Source organism: Manis pentadactyla, chromosome 10, assembly GCF_030020395.1.
Source record: "Manis pentadactyla isolate mManPen7 chromosome 10, mManPen7.hap1, whole genome shotgun sequence".
Taxonomy (NCBI): domain Eukaryota; kingdom Metazoa; phylum Chordata; class Mammalia; order Pholidota; family Manidae; genus Manis; species Manis pentadactyla.
The window spans coordinates 42,520,560-42,542,941 of NC_080028.1; the positions used below are offsets into that span (position 1 = coordinate 42,520,560).

Sequence of the window (22,382 nt, forward strand, 5' to 3'; positions counted from 1 at the left end):
AGAGAAATGTAGAAGGAAGATGAAGGAAGCATCCATGTGGTTCAGTAAGGATTAGCATTGTTCATAAGAAAAAATACACTTATCTGAAAGAGAGGAAAAATGGAAGATAGAATAAAGAAGGAAGGAAGAAGCTTATTACAGAGCTGGAATAGGAGCTCCAAGTTCTGATCAAGACTCTAGAATAGGTCTACTCACATATCATGTATTATCATTTTCACTAAGACTGAACTGTTGACCAAAAGTATAACGATATGGTGATTTTTTAATTTAGCTCTGAATGGGGAAGAATTTGGAGGAGTCAAATGATAATTTTTGCTACCCATAAAAGCACACCAAAGTAGCAGATAAACTTAGTTATAGTCATAGTATGATTTAAAATATAATGTGAAAATATAGTGAAGATAATACTGATACAATTGAATTTTACACAGACAATATAACCTATACAATGATCTCTGAATTGTTGGGCATGCAGATTGGAGAGAAGCCACTAGTGATGAAAAACTATACAGTAACAACATTCATTCTGCTGGGACTGACAGATGACCCTGACCTGCAGGTCCTGATTTTTGTCTTTCTATTTCTCACCTACACACTGAGTGTAACTGGAAACCTGACCATCCTCACACCCACCTTTATGGATTCTCACCTCAAAACAGCCATGTACTGTTTTTAGCAAAATTTCTCCTTCTTAGAGATCTCATTCACAACTGCTTGCATTCCCAGGTACTTGTATGACATAGCAACAGGTGACAAGGTCATTGCCTGTAAGGCTTGTGTCATTCAAGTGTTCTTTACTGACCTCTTTGCAGTAACAGAATTTTTTCTGCTGGCTGCTATGTCCTATGACCGCTATGTGGCCATTTGCAAACCATTGCATTATGTGACCATCATGAGCAGCAGGGTCTGCAAGAGACTTGTTTTTTGCTGTTGGCTGGCTGGATTGTTAGTCATAACCTCCCCACTGAGTCTGGGGCTAAATCTGAAATTCTGTGACTCAAAAGTCATTGATCATTTTCTCTGTGACGCCTCTCCCCTGATGAAGATATCATGTTCAGACACATGGTTCATGGAACAAACTGTTTTAGTTTGTGCTTTGCTGACCCTTATTGTGACCCTTATGTGTATAGTTCTGTCCTATGCTTATATTACCAAGACAATTTTAGGATTTCCTTCTGCCCAGCAAAGAAAAAAGGCCTTTTCCACCTGTTCTTCCCACATGGTTGCGATTTCCGTCACCTGTGGCACCTGCATGTTCATTTACATGAATCCTGCATCCAAAGAAGAAGTGACTATTAACAAAGTGGTTTCACTGCTCATTTCTTCCATTTCACCTACCCTAAATCCATTTATTTATACACTGAGAAATAGGCAAGTGAAGAAAGCCTTCAAGGACTCAATCAAAAGAATTGTGTCATTCTTAAAAAAAATAAAATAGCACAGAATAAAAAGAGTTAAAATAAAAGGTGAGTGTTTCAAACCTTTCTATTGAAGCTTATTACATTTGTCTTTTAATAATCTATATTTCAATTGTTATACTCCTCAGTTCCTCTTTAGATTTACTTACATTGTACCTTAATCAACTCATTTCTTTCCTTTGCTTTTTAATCCACCTCTTGTAGGAGATTTGTCTCAGTAAAGAAAATGGAAGCATACTCGTCATAAATTCATTTTAGATATATATGACCCCATGTAACTTAATTTTATAACATAATAAAAAACATTAGTCTGTCATGACACTGGTAATTTATTATTGAAATAAGTAAATGATTACTCAAATGTTTATAAAATATTACAAATATTCAAATAGGAATTGGAATTTTATGATAAAATACTGAATGGAATGAATGAGGGCATGAGGGAATAATACAAGGAACCATTGAGAGAGAAGATAGTGGTATCTCTAATACTCTAGAACAACACAAAAAAAAGGATTGCTAGATAAAATCTCACAAATATTCTTTTGAATATACAGGTAAGAGTAAAGGTAAAAATGTAGGCAATCATAAGGTATCAGACACAGAATAATTAGAAATGAGGATAAATAATCCCATCTATCATCTGTGGATTTCCAAGAAAGCAAAGGATGGAGAGGAGCAAGTTGTTGACTTATGTGTTACAGGGACTTGAGCTGAATGTCCACATGGAGGTGGGAGGTGAAGTGTCAGGATCCACGTGGTGAAAGCACATAAAACGAATAGGATAAAATAAATTCAATACTCTAATAGTATGATTTAGGGGGAAATAGCTGCCCACTCTCATGAAAAAACAATTCCATCTAAAAGAATGTTTTCTGTTCTTCTGAGTTACAAACTGTGGATGAGAAAGTGGGAAATATTATCATGCACTACTGTCTATTTAAAATGGGGCTTTATGCTCCAAATCATATAAAAATAATTTACTAATGCTACAAATAAAAAATAATGAATCCAAATATAAATCTCTGGAAGTTAGAAAATACATATGGAATGAGATAGAGATACTTCATAACAATGCATACAAAACATAAAAAAGCTATACACAGAAGAAATTTAAAAATTATGCAAACATTAATGTATCCAACTATTTTATAAAATAATAGAACCAAAAATAAAGCAATTCCTGCTCATTATAAAATTTTTAAAACCCATAAAATTAATGCAAGATATGTAGGATATAGATTTTACTAATGATAGAAAATTAAATTTTGAAATATAAAAAATCTGAAAGGTGATTCTTTTAAAAGTTTCAAGAACATTGATAAATTTCTATCAAACATGAATGAATATTGACAAAGGGCAACATATTTCAGCTTAAAAATCAGAAAGAAGACATAAACACTAGTTCAGTAGAAATTAGAAAAACTTTATGGATGGATGTACTATCATGATTCCACAACAACAACAAAATAGGTAGACCTACAGCTAATGAACAAGCTTTTAAAAATTCATCAAGATGTGGAAAACTTAAACATCAGTTTCCATATATTTGGGAAGATAAAGTGGATGAGAAAGTGGGAAACATTATCATGCACTACTACATGAAAAGTAAAGACTACTACATGGGAAGAAAAGACTAAACATTAATGAGGCAAAAGGTGCAGACTACTTTACAGAGAACCATGGTAAACAATAGATTATCTCATCAAGACTTCAGTTATCCAAACAATGAAAAAATTCTCCCTAATGAATTGTATGAAGAAATCTTAATGTTTTGACAAAAATACCATTAAGACATTATAAGCCAAACTATTAAAGTACCCTGATGAGTATGGGTGACTACTTCAGCAGAAACCAACAAAACAGCCAAAACTTACACTATGATCAGTTAAGATTTACTCTAATTATACAAGGGCAAAGATAGATCATATAGACTGATAAATTATAGATTATAGGCAGGTGATAGATGATAAATATATACATATTTGAATATAAATATATATATACATGTATATATATATATGAATTTCAACCTGATTTTATTGTAATTACCGCGTTCGCCCCTTGTGGCGGTGACGACAGCGATACGTACACAGACCTGGTTCACTTCAGTTGTTTATTGTTGCTCGGAAGGCCGGGAGAAGGTGAGTGAGAAGAAGCAACAGCCGAGGGGAGCGAATGAGAAGAAGAATGAGGGGAGAGAGGGAGACAGAGATTGAGAGAGTGGGAGAGTGAGTGAGTGCTTCTCTTTCCTGCTTATGCCTTATATAAAGGAAGCTGGCCTATGGTGATCAAGATCATGCAAGCCTATAGGAGCAACTTCCTTATGCTAATGCCACCAAACCAGGCAGGGTGGCGCCCAGGAAGCGGGCGCCATCTTAGGGCATTGGTCAACTAGAGTGGAAGGGCGGTGTTCAGCCATAGTGGGACTCAGCCTCGGCCATAGGCCGGCCCCTACATCTCCCCCTTTTTTGTTTTTTAACACAATGAGGCTCGGGGACCATGCCTGTCTTAGGTTGTCAGGGAGGCGCAGCATCCTTACCCGTCATAGGGCAACAGACAGCTAAGGTCTGCGCTCTGTCTTAGGTTGGTATGCGTACCTCCTGATCTTACCCGTCTTTGACTACTGGTCCAACATATTGTGCTACACCCTAGGGGAGATGCCTTCTTCTATAGCTGCCATGGCCTGCACCAGAGCCATCTGCACTTTCCGATGTTGCCGTTGCATGGAACAGAACACTCATGCCTGACCAGGCTTTGGTGGCATTTAGCACGGCTTCAGCAAACTGAGCTACAGACAGCGCCTCTACCTTTTAGGAACTAACATTCAATATTTCTTGCCATAGCTGAGTGGTGAGCACATCAAACTCACTGGACCAATTGGTGGATAACATCTTGCCTAATTTCTTGGACAGATTGGCAGCTTTAGAGAGGTTATGAAAAGAAATGCCAGCAACACATAGAGCTGTCAAAGGGCAGATATGGGAGATTAAGTGTACTATAGGTAGAGAAAAGGGCAGGAAAGGTATGTGCAGTTTCAGTCACCGGGAGTGGAATAGGCCAAGCCTTCACCAGACCCCATAGTTCTCTGGGTTCCGCTATCGCCTGCTGAAGAATCAGTAGCAGGATGAGCATCAGTGGCATCGGCATCTCGCACTTCCGGTTCTGGTCTTGCCACTCTCCGTGTCAGGCGTTCAGGCACCCAGATGGGATTGTTTCGGTCCTGTGGGAAAACACAAACAGAGCCACGGTTCCAGATTAACACTGGATCCGGGCCTTTCCATGATCCTTCCAATACATCTTTCCACATAACTGCGGGCATGTCTTTAGGCTTGGAACGGCGATTATGCCGCTCTGCTGCACTGTGGCCATCTTTGTCCAATGTCAAAAAATTTAAAATGAACAATATGATGTTAAGTTTGTCTCTGGGGGATCTGAAGTCTGCCCCTATTCCCCCTTTTTGTTTATAGAGAGCATTTTTAAGGGTCAGGTTGGCACGCTCTACCACACTTTGCCCTTGAGGGTTATAGGGAATGCCCGTGGTGTGGGTGATATCCATTGTTTTTAAAAAGCTGAGGAGCGATTGGGATGTATATGCTGGTCTATTGTCAGTTTTTAAATGTTTGGACTTTCCCCAGGCCGAAAACGCCTTGAGGCAGTGAGATATGACATCTCTAGATTTTTCTCCTGTATGGCAAGAGGCAAAAATGATGCCTGAGCAGGTGTCTACAGACACATGGACATATTTCATCTTACCGAATTCTGGAATATGGGTAACATCTATTTGCCAAATGTGACTGGGGAGTAGCCCCTTTGGATTAACTCTTTCTGAGATGGAGGGTAGGAGTGTGACACACTATTTGCAACTGAGTACTATGGCTCTTGCTTGGTCTCTAGTAATATTATATTTTAGGCGAAGGGTATGTGCATTGACATGGAATTGTTTGTGAAATTGAGCAGCTTGTTCTACAGGGTCAAATAGAGCTAAGATGTTAAACTCACGGGTCAGGGCATCGGCACGTCTGTTTCCCTCAGCAATGGGTCCTGGGAGGGAAGTGTGAGCTCTTATGTGTCCGATAAAGAAAGGTTCTGATCGAGTCCATATTAGTTGTTGTAGCTTTCTAAAAATGTTGGCAACGGGGGAAGACTGGCTAATATAACTTACATTCTCTAAGATGGACACAGCATTCACTACATACTGACTATCTGCTAAAAGGTTAAAAGGTTCCTGTGAGAAAAGCGTAAAGGCTTGTGCTACAGCCAACAGCTCTGTTTGTTGGGCTGAAGTGGTTGGAAAACTGAATGTCCAAGATTGGTCACCAGTGACCACAGTCCCGATGCCATTCTTTGACCCATCAGTGAACACCACCTTGGCTTTGGGTATGGGATTACATCTTGTGTTTTTAGGAAAGATGACAAGATTAGAGAGGCAGAACTGTAGCTAAGGATGTTTTGGGTAGTGGTTGTCAAAGGAAGCATTGGTGATGGTGTAAGCAACAGCCCACGCATCACAGCATGCAGTAAGACATTCAATCTGCTCAGCAGTATAAGGCGTTATTATTATGTTTGGGGGAATCCCAAATGTTTTTATAGCTGTCCTGATTCCCTTGATGATCAAATCAGCTATACTCTGAGGATACCATCTTAATGTTTTTCCTGGAGAGTGGGCCAGATATACCCAGAGAATTGGCCCTTCCTGCCAAAGTACCCCTGTTGGGCTATTATTACTGGGTATCACTATAAGGAATAGCAATTTGCCATAGTCTATTCTATCTACCTGGGCAAGCTGCAAGCGGGATTGGACTAGGCTCAAGGCTTCCTTGGCTTGCTTACTGAGAGAGCGCGGAGATGATAAATCCGAATCGCCCTTTAGTGTCTCATATAATGGACTAAGCTCTTCATCTGTAAGCTTTAGGAATGGCCTTACCCAATTTATATCTCCAAGTAGTTTTTGAAAATTATTAAGGGTTTTTAATTGATCTGTTCTTATGGTTATTTTTAATGGCCTAGCAATAGTATCTTCTAATTTAATTCCTAAATACTGTTTGGTGCAAGTTGCCTGTATTTTCTCTGGTGCTAGTCCCAGGCCCTATATCTTAAAGTGTGCTTGCAAGAAGCAGAGGGCTTCTTCTACTTTACTATTCTTTTCATGACATAAGAGAATATCATCCATATAATGATAGATAATTACATCAGGGAACTTTTTTCTAACTTCTACCAGGGCCTCATGCACATACAACTGGCACATAGTAGGGCTATTTGCCATGCCTTGTGGCAACACTTTCCACTCATACCGCTCATCTGGGCAATCATGGTTGATGGCTGGTACAGTGAAGGCAAACTTTTTACAGTCCTCAGAATGAAGAGGGATGGAAAAGAAACAATCTTTGATATCTATTACAATTGATTTCTAACCTTTTGGCAGGGCCATAGGCAATGGTAAACTTAATTGCACTGATCCCATGAGAATCATCTGATTATTTACAGCTCTTAAATCATGCAGCAATCTCCATTTTCCTGATTTCTTTCTTATGACAAATATGGGTGTATTCCATGGGGAAGTAGAACTTTGAAGATGCCCTGCGGCAATTTGCTCTTGCACTAATGTGTGGGCTGCTTCTTTTTTCTAAGGGGCCACTGAGGAACCCACACGGGCTCCTCTGATCGCCATAATTTCAGGCAATCTCGCTTTAAATGACCCATCTGCTTGCAATGGAAGCATGCCTCGGAAGGGGTAGCCCTGCAGCGCGCATTTTGCAGTCCCTGAGTTATGGCTGCAGCCATTACCTGTCTTTGCACTACAGTGTCATTGATGTCCCTGCAAACTTTGAGGTACACATTTAAATCTTTATTTTTCCAAGGCCTGATAGCTTCCTTGCACTATTTATTTGCTTGCTCATAGGCCAACTGTTTTACTAGGGGCATTGCTGTGTCAACATCTCTAAATATACGGCCTGCAGTTTGCATCAGCCTTTACAAGAAGTCTGCATAAGGCTCATTTGGTCCTTGGAGTACTTTACATAATTGACCCTGTAAATCACCAATGCCCTGGAGTGTTTTCCAGGCCTTGACAGCTGCTGTAGCTATTTGCATATACACAGCAGGAGGGTAATTTATCTGATTATGCTGTCCTAGGTAAGGTCCTGTGCCCATTAGCATCTCTAGGTTCCACTGATTTTTCCTTGCGGCAGCGTTGCGCCGGGCAGTGTCTTGAGAAAGCTCTGCCCACGCAGTTTTGAATAGCAGGTATTGACTTCAAGTAAGGCATGCTCTGGCTACATTAGCCCAATCATCTGGTGTTAGATTCTGAGTGGCTAATGACGCTACTATGGCCACAGTGAACGCTGCTTGCACTCTATAGGTGGTGGCAGCTTCCTTTAGGCTTTTAACAAGCTTAAAATCTAGGGCTTGATGGTATCTTTGCTGGGTGTTTGGATCTTCTATTACTGGGAAGGCTGCATTCCCCTCCATGGTTAGCCATTCCCTCCATCTATTCTTGCCCAATTGTTCTTGGCACCCTTGGCCACCACAATATGAGTAACTCTGGTAAAGGGGTGGCTCTGCTCTAAAAGTTGGAGAGCAAAATGGATAATTTGGGGCGGTTGGCACAATCTCTTCTACTTTACTGCTCTTATTGGAGAGAGGGGCTGAGCTAGTCTCTCTTTCCTCTCTGCTTATTCTCAGTCGGCTCAGTGAGGAGTACAATGTGGGCCGATGTCCTCTCTGAGCAGCCCTAGCCTCTAACTCTTCTCCTGATAATTTTTGGTCCTCTTCCTCATCAGAGGACCCCCCCTGTGTAGATCCACTTTCAGATGCTCTCGCAGAGGCTCTTTCCTCTTTCACTTCCTCAAGAATCTCCTCTCCCTCCCTTATGGCTTCTCTACAACTAGGTTTATTCTCCTTTAGGCAGCTCTTAACTAGCCCCCATATTGGGAGCGTCCCAGCCAGGAGCGGCTCCCTGCGATCTGCGTTGCGCAGATCCTCACCTAACTTTTCCCACACGGGGGTAGTGATTCTTCCTGCATCTAGGAACCACGGAGCATGCTTCTCCACCGTGTGGAGGAAAGCACTTGCGGTTTTGTTTTTAATGAGGTTCCGTTTTCCCTCAGGAGTGCTCTCAAAGGCTCTTCTACTCTAATTCTAGACACTTCAGATCCCATGTTAGCGATTAAAGGATAAAAGGCTACTTCTAAGTTTATGGGTAAAGGGTACTCTTATCGCTAACTTGCGTTCGTTGCTATACCGCGAACTTTCCTTGCTTCGTCGCTATCCCGCGAACTTTCACTGGCGCCCTAACTTTTCATAACATTTTTGACAAAACAAAACAGTACAACAAAGAACACTATGACGGACAGACAAAACAGAAATCCCCACCACAGCCGCTTGCTATCTCCTTTCCTACTTCTACATTTGCTTTGCTCGTTGGTCTACTCACCCTTCTCCTCTGAGGCGCCTTCCCGAGCAATCCTTCCGAACGGGGTCCACAGGTACTGCTTCAGGGTAAGAAGCTCTATGGCGTCCGCGTCCGCCAGTTTCTCCTCTGGGTGGTCGGAGAAAAACTCCCGGGTTTCGGCACCAGATACCGCGTTCGCCCCTTGTGGCGGTGACGACAGCGATACGTACACAGACCTGGTTCACTTCAGTTGTTTATTGTTGCTCGGAAGGCCGGGAGAAGGTGAGTGAGAAGAAGCAACAGCCGGGGGGAGCGAATGAGAAGAAGAATGAGGGGAGAGAGGGAGACAGAGATTGAGAGAGTGGGAGAGTGAGTGAGTGCTTCTCTTTCCTGCTTATGCCTTATATAAAGGAAGCTGGCCTATGGTGATCAAGATCATGCAAGCCTATAGGAGCAACTTCCTTATGCTAATGCCACCAAACCAGGCAGGGTGGCGCCCAGGAAGCGTGCGCCATCTTAGGGCATTGGTCAACTAGAGTGGAAGGGCGGTGTTCAGCCATAGTGGGACTCAGCCTCGGCCGTAGGCCGGCCCCTACAGTAATAACAAATTAAAGAAAGAACATTATACAAGTTTGATTAATAAGTTCAAACTATCAATAGATAAAAATCAGCAATTGACCTTAAAAATTTCAAATAAAATGAGAATTTGATGAGCTATTAAAATGAGATTAAAAATATAAAGAAATATAATTTACAAGACTATATTAAACAATAAAACACCTGTACTTAATTAAAATCAAGAAACAAATGAAGATGCTCACTTTTATCACTGGTATTCCACATCAGACTGCAATACTTAAAATACAATAATTTATATAATAAAATAGTTGAGATTATTATCAGAATGAAGTTATGAAACTACTCTGTTTAAAGAATCTGCAAGCCATTTGTTTTCAAATTTTTAAATCTTTGAAATATAGTTGTGCCTTATGGATGGCATCTTAATGTTGTGTATATTTTAACTGGGAATGTTTTTACATTAAAATACATAAAATTATGACATGCACTTAAATGGAGTCAAGGAATTATGTTATTTACCTCCTGAAAACATTATTATGTACCTAGAACACAACAAAACCTAACAGGAAATTAATATACCTAATAAGAAAATTAAGTAACTAGAATGAATAAAGGGCATATTCAAACAAACGTAGGTTGACAGTATTTATTTTGTTTGTGTTTGAATATAAAGTAAAACTTTCTCATTTCAGTTTCTGTGGTGTCTAAAGCAATTATTAAATAAAAAACAGTTTTCCTACTAAACTAAAATTTTCCCATGTTTACATAACTAACAAAATAAGCCTCTACATATCAAAGCTATCAACAGAGAATAAATCACATTATGGATACAACATATATAATAAATATAAATTTGCCCACTCAATATATAAATTTAACAAAACTCTGTAATTAGAATCAGCTTTAAAAATTTTTCTAAATTCATAAATTATCTCTGAGTTACTATGGAAGAACTAAATCCCATGAATGCACAATACATACATGAAAAATGAGTATTACTGAATAGAAACTTGCTTATGTAATACCAAAACTTATCTTAACCAATTAAATCAAATTTGGTGTTGGCATAGGAGAACATAGAATGGTCAGTAGAACAGCTTAGATTATGAAAGTATAGATTAACAAATAGCTCTTATTTTATACAAAGGTTTATTTTGCTAGTTATGCAAAAGTGGGAAAATTTTAGTTCAGTAGGAAAATTATGTTTTTTAAATAACCTTAAGTCACAAAAGAAGACACACAAATGATAGTTTTACTTTTTATGCACACAAAAACAGCTTATACTCTAAGTGGTTTAAGATTTTTAACATAAAAATACACAAGTGAAACCTTACTAGAAAACATATGACGCCACAATAACATAAAGGAATCAGAAATTATCCTACTTAAGAATTTAAAATGAGAAAGTGACAAAAGAAAGGGCACCCATTTAACAATATGTACATTAACCATTTTGACCAACAAGACACCACTAAAATTTTTATAAGTGAAAAAATACTGTTGAATTGTGTAACCCTGACAGAGAGTGAGGTGGTTTCTAAAGTTTACAAGTTCTTTTAAAAGAACAATGAAAATTGTAAAAAAGTCTAAGTAAAAATAAGCAAAAAATAGAAACAAGCAAGAAGGTATAACAATTGTATATATGTACATAGCCAAGAGAGAAACACCTAATATATAAAACAAATATTCATAGACACAAAGGGAGAAATTGAGAGTAATACAACAATAGTAGAGGACTTTACCACCCAACTTTACATCAATGAACAGATCTTCCACACAGAAAATCAATAAGAAAACTGTGACTTTATTTGCAATAACCTGGATGGACCTAGAGGATATTATTCTCAGTGACTTAAGCCAGGAGGAGATAGACAAATACCATATGATTTCACTTATATGTGGAGACTAAAAACAAAACAAAACAAAAAATGAACAGAGCAGCAGTAGACTCATGGACACTGACAAGTGACTAGCGCTTACCATGGGGGAGGGTCGAGGTGAGTGGGCAAAATAGGTGAAGGAGATAAAGAGGTACAAAGCTTAATCATAATATAAACTAGTCATGGGGAGGAAAATCATAGGGAATAGAGAGCATAGTCAATAGTTCTGTAACATAGTTCTATGTTGACAGTAACTACACTAGTGGTGAGCATTTAATAATGTAGATAGCTGTTGAATCACTATGTTGTATACTTGCAATATATCAAGTATTCTTTAATAAAATATATATTACATATATAAAAGAAAGAAAACAGTTGCTTTGAACCGTACATTAGATGAAATGGACTTACTAGATATGCAGATATGTCCCAAAACAGCAGAATACAAACACTTTTCAAGTGCTCACTGAACATGATCCAGCAGAGATCATGTTAGGCTACAAAACAAGCCTCAATAAACTAAGAAGATTGAGATTATATTAAGCATGTTTTCCAAGCACAGTGGTATGAAACTGGAAGTCAGTTACAAGAAAAATACTGGAAAAACCACAAATGTGTAGGCTAAACAGCACACTACTAAACAACCGATGGGTCAACAAAGAAATAGTAAGGGAAAATTCAGAAAATATTAGCAAATAATGAATATAAAAACACAATGGTTCAAACTCTTTGGGATGCAGTAAAAGCAGCTCTAAGAGGGAAGTTTGCAGCAATATAAGGTCTACTTTAAGGAATAAGAAATATCTTAAAAAACAAATTGACACCACATCTAAAGGAAGTAGGAAAAGAACAAAGCTCAAAGTTAGTTAAAGGAAGGAAATAATAAAGATCAGATCAGAAATAAACAAAGTAGAGACTAAAAAAACAACAAAAGATCAACGAAACTCAGAGCCAGTCCTTTGAAAATATAAACAAAATCGAAAAACCTTTAGCTAGACTCATTAAGTCAAAAAGAGGACTCAAAACCAGAAATAAAAGAGAATTTACAAATGACACCACAGAAATATAAATGATTGTAAGAGACTAATATGAAAAATTAATGCCAACAAATTGGACAACCTAGAAGAAATGGATTTATTTTAGAAACAAGAAATTTTCCAAGACTATACCAGAGAGAAATAGAAAATCTGAGAAGATTGACTTCTAGTAAGTAAATTAAATCTGTAACCAAAAAACTTCATTTTATGTGATAAATTTTTGAAATAATTTTATTTTTCACATCATAGGTAAATAGAAGACAAAACAGTCATCTGACATCTGATGCTCAAAGAAGATAACAGAAATACAAATCAAAATGATTTACGGTAGTGCATTGGCTCATTCCTGTTGACTGTGCTGCAATCTCTAAGCTGGATACTTTCTTTCTATATTTTTACCCTCTAAGGATATTCATTATGATTTATGTTCATCGTCAGAGCTGCATGTTTCAGACACTTTGCCAAGATTAGGACACAAAATTCCATAGTGATCCTACTGAAACTCTGTCTCCAAGGATCTTTTTGTTTATTCATTAAGTTGTAAGTTTGCTAAATAAAAGAAACTACTAACTTCATTAATGTAAAAACCTCTCTCAGTCCAGGGAACTCAGAATATCAAGACCTCCAAAACCTAAGAGAATACTAAATTATTCTCAGAAATGCTTTTGTTTTTTATGTAAGCAGCATGAGAAAATACTCAATAGGTTTATAATAGTCACAATCCTTTGTGAGGACAATTTCATAATTTTTGGTGATAAAAAACAGAAAGATCTGTGCATCTTCAAACTGCACACTGGAGTGAAATTTTGTGCAACAAAGAACAAAAAGATGGAAATAAATTGTAGCTTTGAAAACTAATTTTGATAAAAAGACACATGAAGTCATATTTCATTGAGGAAGAAGTACAGTAAAGTTTTTATTTTCAGTGTCTTTTATAAAAAATACTCATAATTCCTATGTGAAAAATGTATCTGTCTTGAACAAGTACTGTTAGTGTGAATTTTGACATTTTGTAGTGAAATCAAGCTATGTCATTTTTAAAATTCATTGTCATTTAAAACATGAAAATCAAGAACATGTTAGTTTTTAATGCATTAGCTAGTGTAATACAATGTGTGAAATATCAAGACAATAAACTCCAGCGTAATCCTCAATCATAACAACAGCAGAAAAGATATACAATTTCACACAGGTAACTAACTCCCAGGGGGAAATATGTTCCCAGCCTGGGGCAAATAACCTTTGAGACCTAAATTAGCCAAAGGAAGAAATAAAGTAAGAGGAACCCATTTATTGCTTACGAGCAGTCATCCACTTCTGCTCAATCATGTCTCTGGCAACCTGGCTGCAAAGAGGGACACCACCCAAACTCTCCAGTTTGATATGCCCTTGCTCCCCCATGTAATCACCTATTGATATGGAGACGTACTATTTCTCTTCACCCCTTGAAAACACCTACTGATATGGAGATTCACTAAGGGAAGGTGAGAGATCCTGGAAATATTGCAATTTTACCCACAGCCCACCCCTCAAGAAATTTCACATCACAATCTACTCACTCCCTATCTTCAGCAGCGGAACTTGAGCAAGAAAATTGGAGTGCTACAATCAGACTAATGACATATAATAACAGGAATAAAATCATGATAACCCTCAAGCCAGAGGTTTCAGCTAGGTTCAAAGTCCTATGCAGATCAAGTCTATAGCTCGCCCATTCCACAGGCAGTCCATAGCTGAACAGGTAGGGAGTTTAGAACAATCACCACGTGGCAGCTGTAGCCACGGGGCGCATCCAGGTCACAAGGACTGTAGACGGAAATAATCTTAAGGGAGATAAGATCCATGTTTTAGTGACACCAGCATAGGCAAATCTTGTCCATCAGGTAGAATACATGCAAGAGACTGGTCCTGTGATAGGGCAGTGGCAGGAGTGGGATCTCTCGTCCTGGTCTAGTGTACCAGACTTTCACTCCCCTCCCTGTGGGAGTTACAGATGGGACAATATATAGAGTGATGGGAGGTACATGCATTGGCCGTAAAGATAAAACAAAACCTCCCCATAAAATGCTCTTACCTCCTGGATGTTTTGGGTACACTACCAGCATCTTCGGGGGCCACTCTGCTGCTACTCAAAGAACACACAGGAGGCCAGCTTCCAGACCTTTTCCCCAAGGTGCCAGAAGGGCCAGCCGTCACCGGTACATGTGTCAAAATGTTGAGGGTCACATCCACTCAACGGAGTCTCCAGAGTTAATGCAGCTGGGCTGGCAATAGGAGGGTGCTCTGCTGGCCATAATCCTGGCTTCAATAACTCCTCTTTCGTTTGCTTATACAGTTGTATATTAGAGGCAGCAACGTGTGTTAACATGTCCACAGGGCTTAAGGCTCGTTTTGGGAGCTGTTCATTCAAACGTCTTAGCTCTGTCCATAAGCTGTAGTGTAACTTTGGTTACTGACAAGCCCTGTAGACTGTAGTCTGTGTCAGACTTCAGGCAAGATTTCAGCAAACTATTCTACCTCCTATCAAGGATGTCCAGATTGGGTTATATGGTACATGAAACTTCCACTTTATTCCTAATTGCTGCACCCATTCTTGCAGCACTTGTCCAGTCAAGAGGGTACCTCGATCACTCTCAATCAACTGCAACTGGCCATAGGCTGCAAAGAGGTGCTCTAGGCCTCTGTTGGTGGTTTGCTGATCTGCACTACATGCAGGAAAGCAACCAATCGTCCAGTAGCTGCGTCCACACAAGTCATGGCATACCGCTACCCTTCTGATATGGGCAGAGGCTCAATATTGTCTATTGGCAACCTGAAAAGGGGTTTTGGCCCCTTTTCTATAATCCCATGTTGCTGTGGGACTTGGTGTAAGTCCCTCTTAGAGCACACAAGGCATTCCTGGGCTCTGCTGACCTATTCAATGGTCAACAGCAGGCCCCACCGATGGGCTACAACACACATTGTCTTTTGCCGCATGTGCATAAATGCTCATGTAACCACTGGGGAACATCTGAAGCAGGTTTCCTTCTAGCCAACTCACTTTGGCCAAGGTCTGCTTCATTATTCCCTGGGGATGTCAAAGGCAAATGGCCAGTCACATGATATATGATGACTGTCTAGTCTGACCAGAGGCCAGTAGGTCTTGCCACAACTCTTGTCCCAAAAGCAGCCGGTGACCAACATCCAGTTGTCATAATACCATATCAGTGGCCACAGGGTCAAGCACTGAAGACGGCCTAACCGTCAGCACAGACAACTACAGTGGAGGGCTCCTCGGTGATGATGAGCCATACTGCCTGCAACTCGGCCCACTGACTGCTCTTGCCCTCTGTGTCCTCCATCCATATTTTCTCCAGCTGAGGATGGAAAGCCACCGCCCTCCATTTTGAAGGCAGCCCATGACTGGAGCCATCTGTGTACCAAGCGTCTTCAGGTATAGGGGCTTTTCCTTCCCAATAAAGACTGTACACTACCAATCACTCTTAAGCAGGTTCTTCCTATTTTCCACTGGTATATGTCACTGACCCCAATAGGTGTTGGATTTCTCCACTTAAAGGGATAGAGGAAAGGGTGCTGTGCTGCTGAAAATATGAACCCCATTTGGACAGTGCAGGCATCTTGGGCATGCCACCCCATGGCCTTCAGTTCCAGTCTCCCACACTTCCCACAATGAGATAGGTGGTTATTTCCTTGGTCAGAGCTGTTCCAGGGATGAGATCTATAGCCAGCAAGGTGTGGTTCAGAGCAGTCAGTGGCTTCTCTGTCAAGGTATACCATACCTCCTCTCTGTTCCATAGTTGTGACCGGAACCCAGTTGGTTGGCATGTCCATTCAAGCCATGGCCAAAGGCCCCATCCATAACCATCTTTGGTTACATGAACATCTAGCTCACAGGGCCTTGATGAGTAAATTACTCAAGGCCTGTACAGCCTTCGCTGCTCACTGAGCAGCAATAAAAGCAGCAACTGCGTATGTTTCATCCCGGTCCTACCTGATGCCTTTCATACCAACTGGTATAAGGGCTTCAGAATTTGTGCAAGTGCAAGATAAATACTCTCCAGTAGACCAAGAGAGCCAGAAACTAATGTAATACTGCCACAGTGGTAGGGATAGGGAAAGCCTGGACCTTGTCTATGACTGCTTCAGAAATAACCTAAGTTTTACCCAACAAGAAAAGCACTGAGAACTTTACTGACAAAGCAGGTACCTGACCGTGATGCTGTTCACAGCGATCCTTTCTCCTGTAGATGTTGCAGCAGTCTAGAAACTGCCCTTTCGAAATCTTCAAGAGAATCAGACGTGAGCATAATATTATCAGCGCAGTGATACAGCCGCACCATTTGCGGTTTTTTCCATGTGGCCCAGTCCTAGGCTACAAGTCTGTGAAAAATGGTGGAACTTTGGAGGATTCCTATGGAAGGACAGTGATTGTCCACTGCCGGCCTCCCCCATGAAGGCAAACTGTTCCTGACATTCCTGAACTATATCAGTAGAGAAGAAAGCATTAGTAAGATCCACAACATAATGATTTGTCCCTAGTTTATGACTGAGTGGGTCCATAAGGGCTGCTATAGAGGGGACAGCAGCATGCAAAGGGGGTGTGACTTTATTCAATTCCCTGTAATCCAGTCATATGCCAGAAACTATCTGGCTTTTCACTGTCCAGACCAGGGAATTAAATGGGTCGTGAGTGGGCTTTATGATGCCTACTTTCTCCAAATCCTGTAGAGTTTCTCCAAATTCCTTGTGTCCCCCAGGCAATTTATACTGCCTAATATTTGTCACCCACCAAGGTACAGGCAGAGCTGCAAGTAGGTGCTTAGCATGTCCCCTCAGACTGGCCTTTGCCACACGTACCCACAGCCTGACCTGACCTGCAGTGGTCTGTAGCCACAGGCCCTGCTGGATATCTACCTATAAAATATACTCAGGGATGGGAGAAATGTACACAGTGTACACCTGTGGGGATAAACACCCTATCAGCTTCATCATTCCCTGGGGATGCCAAAGGCAAATGGCCAGTCACATGATATACCATCTCCAGGGCTGAAGGCACCTCTCCTGCAAAAGAACCCCACCAAACCTCTTTGGTCTGGTGCATGTTCACTCCCCACTCCCTTTGTATTCACCTATTGACATGGAGATGCCCTACTTCTCTCCACCCCTTGGAAACACCTATTGACCGTGGACATTCACTAAGGCCAGGCAAGAGATTCTGTAAATATTGCAAGTTTACCCACAGCAGCCAAGAAATAAAACGTTCGAGGGTGATAGAGAAAAGTAATGTTAATATGTTGATAATTATTTAAACCAAACACTATCTGGTTGTTATTGTATCTTATCTCCTTTTATAAATGTTTAAAAACCCTACTAACAACAGTTTCAAAAACAGGGTTACTGAATAATTTATACAAAATTTATCTGCTTGAGATTGGAATAAAATCACTACTAATGACTGGCTATGTGTAAGACAAGCACAATGCCCTCTCACCTCTATTTGCCACTGAGTCAGATGGCTGGGGCAGAATGTCCTCACCTACTGTTTCAAAATGTGCAGCTTCTAACTTGGCAGGAACATCAAGCCTGTTTAAGGAAACTCCCTCATCTTAGTCAGATTCTTCAATGTATGTTTATCATGAATGAAACAACTATTCATACTCATCTGAATCCTGTGTCTACTTCTCAATTTGTTCCAAACTCACATTGAGAATATATGTGTTTAAATAATAGCAATTAGTAGACAGGTTGTTGTTTAGAAAACTAATATCACGGATGTCCTATACTTATGTGACCAAGCTGGGAGCCCAGATAATAAACCAGGCCTGAATAGAAAATGATTTTTCACCATTGGTTAAAGAAGTCAGAAATCGGTAATGTGATAGCAGTTAAATCCATTGTTATCACTGATGACTTGATATTCAGAAGCTGAAATCTACACCCTTCATTTAGTCTTGTATTTAGGCTAGGGAACTCTCACATGGGAAAAAAAGCAAAGGTCAAATCTTAACTGAAGAATATATATTGCCTAAATTTAAGCTGATCGATTAATAGCATAGGTTATGGTAGAATCAAAGAATCAGAGAAGCTAAATATCTCAGAAATCTGAAGTTGAACCACAGCCATAGGGTGAGGATACCTGCTCAGATTCTTTCTTCTGGTTGAAACGTGGAAGGCCATTAAATATTTCTGGTCCAAGTTGGGGGCTGAAACTTGGAGAACCTTTCTCTCAAGTACTCTTAAATTTTGAGAAATCAATTCAGAGCCCTCCAGGTTCTTAATGGGCTCATATGAGGAAGCTCTGCATAGAACAGGTGATTGGCAATTAGAAAAATGCCTGGGGGCAGGCTTTTCTCAATGAGTTTGAATATCCACATTACAGGGCTCTTTTTTATTTTCACCTCTCTGGCTTTTACTTCTTTTTCCATTTCCACTTGCTCTTTATTTCTATATACTGGTAACCTTACTTTTTAAAATTTAATGTTACAGTTTTTTTATAGCATATCATTCATTATAGTAATTAATATGATTTATTATTGTTATATCATTACATTATTAGTATTAGTATTCATAATGTATATCATATAAATGCATTACATTTTACTTTTATCTTTTACTTTGTTAATGAAATAAATCTTCCTCAAATTTAATACTGGTAAGTATTTCTTGTGAGGTTCCTTGAAAGCATGTCTGGAGAGTCAGACACATTTACTTGAATAAATAGTTCCTTTATAAAATCAATAAATTCGTTTTGAGTCCTAGTTCTACTACTTGCTAGCAGTAATTCACTTTTCTAAACTTTCATTTCTCCACATTTCTTCAGTGTAAATTTTGACTATAGATAAAACCCTTGTAGGGTTATTTTCAGGATTATCAATATTACACATTTTCAACAAATTCTTGCTTACATTTCCTTCAGATACTTAGAAATAAATATTTTAACAGGATTGTTGCTTACAGTCATGCCTTTGTTTATCTCTTGTTCACAGATTAATGTCAAATGTTACTTCTTTGTTTTTTCTCCTCACATAATAGTTCTCATTTTGTATCATCAGAAGTTTCAAATCATCATATTGGAAAATTATTTATTATGCAACCAATATTTGTCTAGATGCCAAGCATAAAGCATACAAGAATTTGGTATATGAGGCAGACATTCTCCCGGGGATTTTCCAGTGAGAGTAGAATGAAAACAAGTAAACCCTGGTAAGGTATGAAAGCAGTGAGTAAGTGATGACACTAGTGTGAATGTGTCAGCCTAACCCAGGTCTGGTGGTACTTAGTGGAATCATGAGACAAGGTCAGCAAAAAATTCCTTGTAAGAACGTTATTTAAATTGGCGGACACTCAGAGATTGGAAGGCAAAAAATGGAGGGAAAATTCCTGCCTACCCAGGCCATGATATGAGAAGTGGCCTGAAGTAAGAGAACAAGGATCAGAAGAAGTTTTAATATGTTGCACTATGGAGGTGAAAGTTGGTGCAGAATGTAACAAGTTATGAAATGCTGATCTTTCTTTAGGGTATTACCGTTAGGTGCTATAGTTCTGGGGGTAAGGGGTTCCCCTGGCCTGGGCAAGTTCCCTATGAAACTGGAGAAACATATAGAGGACACGGGGAAGGGCAGGTTGGGAGAAAGAGGTCTTATTGCTCACAGCTTGCTCGAGGTTGCTAGCCAGTCCTCGCTCCATCCGTCCCTTCTGACTGTGGCTCACGCCCTATCCCGCAGACCGCCCCTTCCACCAGGTTCTCCATGGATGGGTCCTTGGAGACTGGTGTGCTCCACACCAATTAGGTACCAGGAATGGAGGGGAGGGGAGAATGGCCGTTTTCTCTCAACCTCTTGACGGGAGAGGGTCTGCTGTGGCAAACACCCACTGCTATGTAAATGGACTAAAGCCAGGAGGGAAATTATGGAAACTTTGGATAAAAACTTCCATTTACCTCACACGTGCATAATTTTGCCTTTAAAATGACATTTTGTTTTTTTTAATAAAGCAAATTATCACATTGATATTGATATTCACATTATATTCTGCTCTTTTTTTCCATTCCAGAATATTTGGCTTACTGGTTATGAATTTATCACTCTTCTAGTCCTATATTAGTCTTCTGGGTCTAGCTGCTGATTGCTTAAATACTCCACATTCAAGAGTTCACATTTCATTTGGTACGTTAATATCAATCTCTTTTATGTAACTTTAGAAGATTTATCTTTAACAGGAAATACCAGTGCATTTTTCTCTTCATTTTAACTGAATTCATGTCCCTTTCACAATCTTTAAAGAATTTTTATATTGGATTGGATCCAGTCAATAAAATATGTGAATCTTGTGATTTTAAAGATTCCTCAGTAGTAAATGCTTCTTTCAAATCCTAAATCGTATACTTATTCCTTGTTTTAAATGTATCTTAGGTTTATGAAATATTTCCTTGTTACACTTAGAAAATTACTGATTCTTTTCAATATTATGTCTCTTCTTATTTGAGTAGGATGGGAGATTTCTTCTTTATTCTTTTTTTGTGTGTGTTTTATTTGGAAGAATGATGAGCACCATGGCAATAATATTTTATGATAAATTTCCCAATCATTTCAGCATTGGTAAGGAAATATTAAGAAGTCATGTTTAGATTTCCTGAAACACCTAGTCTCACTTTTCTTCATCAATATTATCATCTCAAAGAGGTTTCTTTATAAGGTGATGAAAGGGGTGACTTGACCAGCATCAGTACTGAATGGAAGGCCACGCCCAGACAGGGAAAAGAGAAAATTACATAGAAACTGAAAAAAATATGCTTAGGGACACTGACATCAATGTTCCCCTCATTCTTTGAGAATAATGTAAATCTTTTGACTAAGTCATTAAAGGCCTGTTTCACTTGTTTGTTCCTCAGAGTGTAAATAAATGGGTTTAACATGGGGGAAGTGGAAGTAGTGAGTATTGACACTCCCTTATTAATGGCCATTTTATCTTTTGCTGAAGGTTTGATATAAACAAAGATGCCGCTGCCATAGGTGATGGAAACCATGATAATGTGGGAAGAGCAGGTGGAAAAGGCTCTTGTCCTCTGCTGGGCAGAGGGGAGTCTTACAATTGTTCTGATGATGTACATGTAGGACAGAACCACACACACCAGAGTCATGAGGAAAGTCTCACAGCACAGACAATAACCATCTGCTCTATGAGCCATGTATCTGAGCATGAGACCTTCAGCATAGGGTTAGCATCACATGCAAAGTGGTCAATGGCATTAGAGGCATAGAATTCCAGGTACAGTGCCAAGGTAAGTGGTGGTGATATGATCAACAAAGAAGTCATCCAACAGCAGAAGACGAGCCTTTTTTGCAGACACTGTAGTTCATAATAGTCATGTAATGCAGGGGTTTGCAGATGGCTACATATCGATCAAAGGACATGGTGGCCAGGAGAAAAAATTCTGTTACTGCAAAAACATCTGTAAAAAATAGTTGGCATATACAAGCATTATAGGTAATAGTCGTGTCACCTGTTTGTATACTGTACAAGAATCTAGGAATGCATACCTATTCTTTATTTAAGTGGGCTTGAACTGACTTCAGAGGACTGGGATGCTCAGGACTGCTAAAGCCTCAGACACCAGAATTGTGAGGTTCTGAAGCATCTGAAAAAAATTGCATCCCTTCCTTTAACATGACTACATGATTGCATTGTTCTAAAGCTGAGCTGTCTGCTTTTCGGCACCCCTTCCTTTGAGATGGTTTGAATTCACTGTTTACCTCCCCAACGCTGAACTTACTACCCCCTTCATTAGTAGTGGCTAGTGCATAACTAGGAGCCAAGTAAATAAATGTTGAATTTGTCCAAGGGAAAAAAAAAAAAAAGAATCTATGATTGCACAGAGAAGTAAATGAGAATTGTAGCAAGGAAAAATTTTGGAGAAAAAAGTACATCACAGTTTTTTAAGGTGATAATCCACTATTGTGAGGATGATGATACTCAGGTTTCCAGATACACTCAACATGTAGGTGAACAATAGAAATATAAAAATCAGAATCTGTAGCTGAGGATCATCTGTCAATCCCAGGAGGATGAAAATGCT

General features: G+C 39.5%; 1 pseudogene; it reads left to right on the top strand.

The window, feature by feature from the left end:
- Nucleotides 1-496: 496 nt before the first annotated feature.
- Nucleotides 497-1,438, top strand: LOC130679285 (olfactory receptor 6C2-like; annotated as a pseudogene).
- The last annotated feature ends 20,944 nt before the right edge of the window (nucleotides 1,439-22,382 follow it).